The following is a 7,992-nucleotide window of genomic DNA, read 5'->3' on the forward strand; positions in this document are numbered from 1 at the left end:
CCTAGCGCTTTCTATTAAATTTCTATTGGAATTCTATGAGAATTCTCTGGAAGTTCTATTAGAATTCTATTCGTTTCTTGCGCCGATTCTATAGGAGATTATGCAACTTCATGGACTCTTTTTGTTAGGTAAAATTTGGTGCAAGAAAGTAAATAGGTTTTTATTTTCCTATAGATTTTCTTAGGCGTAAGATTTCTAAGTTTTTTCCGCTCGGTTTTTCTTTTTTTCTTTTAATCAAATGCAGGAACAAAACTTGGAAAATTCATGCCCAATAGTTTCTGTGGACGAAATCTTAACAGAATAAATTATCTAGAAAAATCAATGGATTTTTTCTACAAACAAATATGTATTAAAAATGCAGGGGAAAGTTGCATAATTTTCAATGGAATTGACGCAAAAAAAATAGAATTTTTCAATAGAATTGCAATAAAACTTAAATAGAATTCTCATAGAGCTCCAATAGAAATTCAATAGGAATTCTTAGAGAAAGTGCCAGGTTTTATATTCGATGACAGAGGGAAAAATCAGTAAATTTCAAATTTTATAGAAAGTTCAGTGGAATTCCATTTTTTCTTATCACGGGCCACAGTTGTGGCCCGGACGCCAAGTACGGGCACAACGTCTATATACGCGAGCAAACTCCCCCCTCCACTCCACAAAAAAGTTCTTCCATTTATTTTTCCATAACAACACACTTTAGCATAATTTTGATCACACTTTTATTATAAAATATTGCTATGGGCTTTTCATTCCAAATTTTAATGATTTTTTTTATGCACTGGATAACGAATAAGTTGATTTGCAAAATTCTCGATTGTAGTTTTTTCCTTCTTTTCTCGTCCAGAATTTCTCAACCGGAGATTTTTCTTGCCATGTTGGCAGCAGTGGCGAGGGACAGGAACAAGGTCGCCGGTTCTAACAGTCCGAATCCAAATATCGCCAANAGATTGGACTACATCGCCCAATTCTCTACGGACATCCGGTACGTCGTGGGCAAAGACAACGTCGTGGCAGATGCTCTGTCACGAGTCGAAGCCGTCTCAACCGCTGTCTCAACCCAACAGCTCATATATGCCCAACGCGACGACCAAGAGCTTCAACGGCTACTCCAGCGACCGGACGTAAATCTACGACTGGACCGCCTACAACTTCCAGGAATGGACGAATCACTGTACTGTGATGTGTCATCAGATACAGTGCGCCCATATGTGCCTGCCCAGCTGAGACACCAAGTATTCAACTCGCTGCACTCAATGGCTCATCCTGGATGCAGAGGTTCACGGAAACTCGTCACGCAACGCTACGTCTGGCCCAGCATGAATAAAGACTGCTCTGAATGGACCAAACACTGCCTGGAATGCCAGAACAACAAAATCACGCGATACGCGCTTACACCAATAGCTGAAATCGAGACACCATCGCGACTTTTCGAACACATACACGTCGACTTATCTCTCTTCCTGCCCCAAAAGGACACAGCTGGTGTTTGACCATCGTCCATCGATTCACGCAGTATCCAGAGGCAGTTCCATTGATTTATGCAAAATTGCCTACAGTAGTTAACGCGATTCTCTACCAGTGGATCACACGTTTCGGAATACCTCTGAGAATTTAATCTGATCAAGGTGGTCAATTCTTCTCGGACACGTTCAAGGAGCTCACGCGAATCCTAGGTATCAAGAGGATCATGACAACGCCTTTACACCCTCAATCAAATAGCTAAAAGCAGCACTATGATGTCACGGCGGAGCTTCGTTCGACGCATTTCCCCTGGTACTTTTAGGGTTGAGTTCCGCGTGGAAGGACGACCTTCAAACGACCTCTGCTGAGATAACGTATGGGGTACCTATCCGTCTCCCCGGAGAATTCCTCGTGCCAACAAACCAACAAACGGCAGCACCGGAATTGGTGAGAAATTTACGCGAACATTTTCGTACAATCGCGCCTGTTCCAGCTGCACACCATGGTACACGTTCAACGTTCATCTTCAAGGACTTATCAACGTTTACGCATGTCTTTGTTCACGACGACTACGTGCGAATTGCATACCGACCACAATACATCGGCCCACTTCGCGGCATTAGTCGCCACGACAAATATTTCGTCATCCGGTTCAAGTCCGGAAGTTTGGGAAAATACAAGAACACACCGATCCCCATCGACCGACTGAAACCAGCGTACATACTGCCGGAGGACATGGATCAGCTTCCAGGACAGACTCCGCACCAAGACGTACCCGACGAGCCTCAACAACAGGACCAGCCGCAGCCGAGCACGAGCAAGGCACCCGCTGCTGGAAGGCGGAGGAGAGGCGTAACATTCGCCAACAGACCGAAAATTCACGTCTAACACGTCTAGGTCTCCTCATTCAAAATTTTTTTTCTTCACCTGCTTACCAAACCTGACAAATTTTCCTGTTCCTAGAATAATCATTTTCTGTTGCAGATTCAAAAAACCACGTTTTTTACTTCAAGCAGGGGAGTCATGTAGCGCGTCGCTACATCCTAAAACGCGAACACTGGCTAACAACGAGCACAGGCATCTGCCGTCTCACTCGCACCTTCAGTGCCACGCGTATTGTTTTCTGATTCGTCAAATGGTAAGGATATTCCGTAGCCTCGCTGACACCTTTCCGTGCGAATATAATTTAGTCTAACAGTACAGCTCGTATCGCACACTTGATCGGATCATATTATTTTCTCTTCACCTTTCTATTAATTTGACGCGGATAATAAATCTTTAATTATTAGTTTAATTGCATTTATTAGTGGATTGTTACCTTCCCGACAATACCTCAATCCCTACAAGGGGGGGAGGGGTTATAAAGTGGGGGGTTTTGCAAAGAGGGGTGTTTTATGAAAGGGCGGGTTATCGTTGAGGTTATCCAAAAATATCTCCGAAACTAAGAAAGATAGCGAATTTTTACGAAAAGTTGGGTGGCGGAGGCGAGCAGGGGGTGTGTATTGATAATTCCCAATTGATAATATTGAGTCGGTCATTGTTTCAAAAATATCTGCGAAACTTAAGATGGCGAATTTTTATTCAAAAATTAGATGGGGGGGAAGGGGAGGCAAGCTGTATTGAATTCTCGATGGATAACACATGCCCTCCCCCCTAATTTTTGGATAAAAATTTTTCCCAGTTTTGCAGTAAAAATTCGAATCTGTAATGAAATTTGACGAGGAGAAAACAGCACGATCATCATGGACAAAGGAGGAATTTATTCGATTTCAGTGGCCGGTTGGCCCTTACATAAATCGAGGGGTGGGTCTATGATGAGAAAAATACTTTCTTAATTCTTCTAAATTAGGTCCGGTTGACCGAATGGGATCATGATAAAAGCCGAAACTAAGGGTTCCATGACAGTTCGTCCTATCCACTTCATGCCGGGCCATTTCATCCCAGCCATTTCATCCCAGGCCATTTCATCCCAGGACATCCCATCAATAGATGGGCTACGATAATTATTTTGAATGGTTCCATTAGGTTTGAATATCATTCCGTACAATGAATAAAATGCTAGTATCGAGTGGTGGCGTGACAAATATACAACGCCGCCCATGATAATCGCAAAATTAAAAAATTAATATTCTTGGCGTTCCGAGCACGAGGGATAGGGAAGGGTGGTATGGACGGAACTCCAAGAATATTAATTTTTTAATTTTGCGATTATCATGGGCGGCGTTGTATATTTGTCACGCCACCACTCGATACTAGCATTTTATTCATTGTACGGAATGATATTCAAACCTAATGGAACCATTCAAAATAATTATCGTAGCCCATCTATTGATGGGATGTCCTGGGATGAAATGGCCTGGGATGAAATGGCTGGGATGAAATGGCCCGGCATGAAGTGGATAGGACGAACTGTCATGGAACCCTTAGTTTCGGCTTTTATCATGATCCCATTCGGTCAACCGGACCTAATTTAGAAGAATTAAGAAAGTATTTTTCTCATCATAGACCCACCCCTCGATTTATGTAAGGGCCAACCGGCCACTGAAATCGAATAAATTCCTCCTTTGTCCATGATGATCGTGCTGTTTTCTCCTCGTCAAATTTCATTACAGATTCGAATTTTTACTGCAAAACTGGGAAAAATTTTTATCCAAAAATTAGGGGGGAGGGCATGTGTTATCCATCGAGAATTCAATACAGCTTGCCTCCCCTTCCCCCCCATCTAATTTTTGAATAAAAATTCGCCATCTTAAGTTTCGCAGATATTTTTGAAACAATGACCGACTCAATATTATCAATTGGGAATTATCAATACACACCCCCTGCTCGCCTCCGCCACCCAACTTTTCGTAAAAATTCGCTATCTTTCTTAGTTTCGGAGATATTTTTGGATAACCTCAACGATAACCCGCCCTTTCATAAAACACCCCTCTTTGCAAAACCCCCCACTTTATAACCCCTCCCCCCCTTGTAGGGATTGAGGTATTGTCGGGAAGGTAACAATCCACTAATAAATGCAATTAAACTAATAATTAAAGATTTATTATCCGCGTCAAATTAATAGNTATCATTCCGTACAATGAATAAAATGCTAGTATCGAGTGGTGGCGTGACAAATATACAACGCCGCCCATGATAATCGCAAAATTAAAAAATTAATATTCTTGGCGTTCCGAGCACGAGGGATAGGGAAGGGTGGTATGGACGGAACTCCAAGAATATTAATTTTTTAATTTTGCGATTATCATGGGCGGCGTTGTATATTTGTCACGCCACCACTCGATACTAGCATTTTATTCATTGTACGGAATGATATTCAAACCTAATGGAACCATTCAAAATAATTATCGTAGCCCATCTATTGATGGGATGTCCTGGGATGAAATGGCCTGGGATGAAATGGCTGGGATGAAATGGCCCGGCATGAAGTGGATAGGACGAACTGTCATGGAACCCTTAGTTTCGGCTTTTGTCATGATCCCATTCGGTCAACCGGACCTAATTTAGAAGAATTAAGAAAGTATTTTTCTCATCATAGACCCACCCCTCGATTTATGTAAGGGCCAACCGGCCACTGAAATCGAATAAATTCCTCCTTTGTCCATGATGATCGTGCTGTTTTCTCCTCGTCAAATTTCATTACAGATTCGAATTTTTACTGCAAAACTGGGAAAAATTTTTATCCAAAAATTAGGGGGGAGGGCATGTGTTATCCATCGAGAATTCAATACAGCTTGCCTCCCCTTCCCCCCCATCTAATTTTTGAATAAAAATTCGCCATCTTAAGTTTCGCAGATATTTTTGAAACAATGACCGACTCAATATTATCAATTGGGAATTATCAATACACACCCCCTGCTCGCCTCCGCCACCCAACTTTTCGTAAAAATTCGCTATCTTTCTTAGTTTCGGAGATATTTTTGGATAACCTCAACGATAACCCGCCCTTTCATAAAACACCCCTCTTTGCAAAACCCCCCACTTTATAACCCCTCCCCCCCTTGTAGGGATTGAGGTATTGTCGGGAAGGTAACAATCCACTAATAAATGCAATTAAACTAATAATTAAAGATTTATTATCCGCGTCAAATTAATAGAAAGGTGAAGAGAAAATAATATGATCCGATCAAGTGTGCGATACGAGCTGTACTGTTAGACTAAATTATATTCGCACGGAAAGGTGTCAGCGAGGCTACGGAATATCCTTACCATTTGACGAATCAGAAAACAATACGCGTGGCACTGAAGGTGCGAGTGAGACGGCAGATGCCTGTGCTCGTTGTTAGCCAGTGTTCGCGTTTTAGGATGTAGCGACGCGCTACATGACTCCCCTGCTTGAAGTAAAAAACGTGGTTTTTTGAATCTGCAACAGAAAATGATTATTCTAGGAACAGGAAAATTTGTCAGGTTTGGTAAGCAGGTGAAGAAAAAAAATTTTGAATGAGGAGACCTAGACGTGTTAGACGTGAATTTTCGGTCTGTTGGCGAATGTTACGCCTCTCCTCCGCCTTCCAGCAGCGGGTGCCTTGCTCGTGCTCGGCTGCGGCTGGTCCTGTTGTTGAGGCTCGTCGGGTACGTCTTGGTGCGGAGTCTGTCCTGGAAGCTGATCCATGTCCTCCGGCAGTATGTACGCTGGTTTCAGTCGGTCGATGGGGATCGGTGTGTTCTTGTATTTTCCCAAACTTCCGGACTTGAACCGGATGACGAAATATTTGTCGTGGCGACTAATGCCGCGAAGTGGGCCGATGTATTGTGGTCGGTATGCAATTCGCACGTAGTCGTCGTGAACAAAGACATGCGTAAACGTTGATAAGTCCTTGAAGATGAACGTTGAACGTGTACCATGGTGTGCAGCTGGAACAGGCGCGATTGTACGAAAATGTTCGCGTAAATTTCTCACCAATTCCGGTGCTGCCGTTTGTTGGTTTGTTGGCACGAGGAATTCTCCGGGGAGACGGATAGGTACCCCATACGTTATCTCAGCAGAGGTCGTTTGAAGGTCGTCCTTCCACGCGGAACTCAACCCTAAAAGTACCAGGGGAAATGCGTCGAACGAAGCTCCGCCGTGACATCATAGTGCTGCTTTTAGCTATTTGATTGAGGGTGTAAAGGCGTTGTCATGATCCTCTTGATACCTAGGATTCGCGTGAGCTCCTTGAACGTGTCCGAGAAGAATTGACCACCTTGATCAGATTAAATTCTCAGAGGTATTCCGAAACGTGTGATCCACTGGTAGAGAATCGCGTTAACTACTGTAGGCAATTTTGCATAAATCAATGGAACTGCCTCTGGATACTGCGTGAATCGATGGACGATGGTCAAACACCAGCTGTGTCCTTTTGGGGCAGGAAGAGAGATAAGTCGACGTGTATGTGTTCGAAAAGTCGCGATGGTGTCTCGATTTCAGCTATTGGTGTAAGCGCGTATCGCGTGATTTTGTTGTTCTGGCATTCCAGGCAGTGTTTGGTCCATTCAGAGCAGTCTTTATTCATGCTGGGCCAGACGTAGCGTTGCGTGACGAGTTTCCGTGAACCTCTGCATCCAGGATGAGCCATTGAGTGCAGCGAGTTGAATACTTGGTGTCTCAGCTGGGCAGGCACATATGGGCGCACTGTATCTGATGACACATCACAGTACAGTGATTCGTCCATTCCTGGAAGTTGTAGGCGGTCCAGTCGTAGATTTACGTCCGGTCGCTGGAGTAGCCGTTGAAGCTCTTGGTCGTCGCGTTGGGCATATATGAGCTGTTGGGTTGAGACAGCGGTTGAGACGGCTTCGACTCGTGACAGAGCATCTGCCACGACGTTGTCTTTGCCCACGACGTACCGGATGTCCGTAGAGAATTGGGCGATGTAGTCCAATCTTCGGTATTGCCAGGGTGAAGCTCGATCTGGTTTTTGCTGGAACGCGTGAGTTTGCGGTTTATGGTCAGTGAAAATTATCACATGACGCTCTTCAAAGATGGGTCTGAAGTGCAGTACCGCTTCGTAGATCACCTGCAGTTCCCTGTCTTAAGTCGCGTGTTTCTGCGAGGAAATCGTGAGTTTCCTGCTGAAGAATGCAAGCGGTTGCCAGGAATTGCGGTGTTTTTTCTGTAAAACGGCTCCAATCGCATGATCTGACGCCTCCGTGAAAATGGCCCATTCTGCTTCAATATTTGGATGAGACAACAGAGTGGCCTCTGCCAAAGCCTATTTGCTGCCCTTCTTCAAGGGCTGGAGTCCAGGTTACTGAATGCTTTCCTTTAACGTTTAGACCCTGGATTGCCGCGTTCAGTGGGGCGAGAATTTCTGCTGCTCCCTTGATGAACTTCCGGTAGAAATTTAAAGTACCCTGGTATCTGCACAGTGCTTTTACAGTAGTAGGCCTAGTGAATTCGAGAATCGCGTTGACGCGATCTCTGGGAGGCTTAATTCCCTGGGCGTTGATCGTGTGTCCAAGAAAAATGACCTCGGGCTGCCCCAGGACTGATTTGGCGACGTTTACTATCAATCCGTAGTCCTTTAGGCGTTGAAAAAGTATTCTCAGGTG

This window comes from Diachasma alloeum, unplaced genomic scaffold, assembly GCF_001412515.2.
Source record: "Diachasma alloeum isolate Michigan unplaced genomic scaffold, Dall2.0 Dall_scaffold_00531, whole genome shotgun sequence".
NCBI lineage: Eukaryota > Metazoa > Arthropoda > Insecta > Hymenoptera > Braconidae > Diachasma > Diachasma alloeum.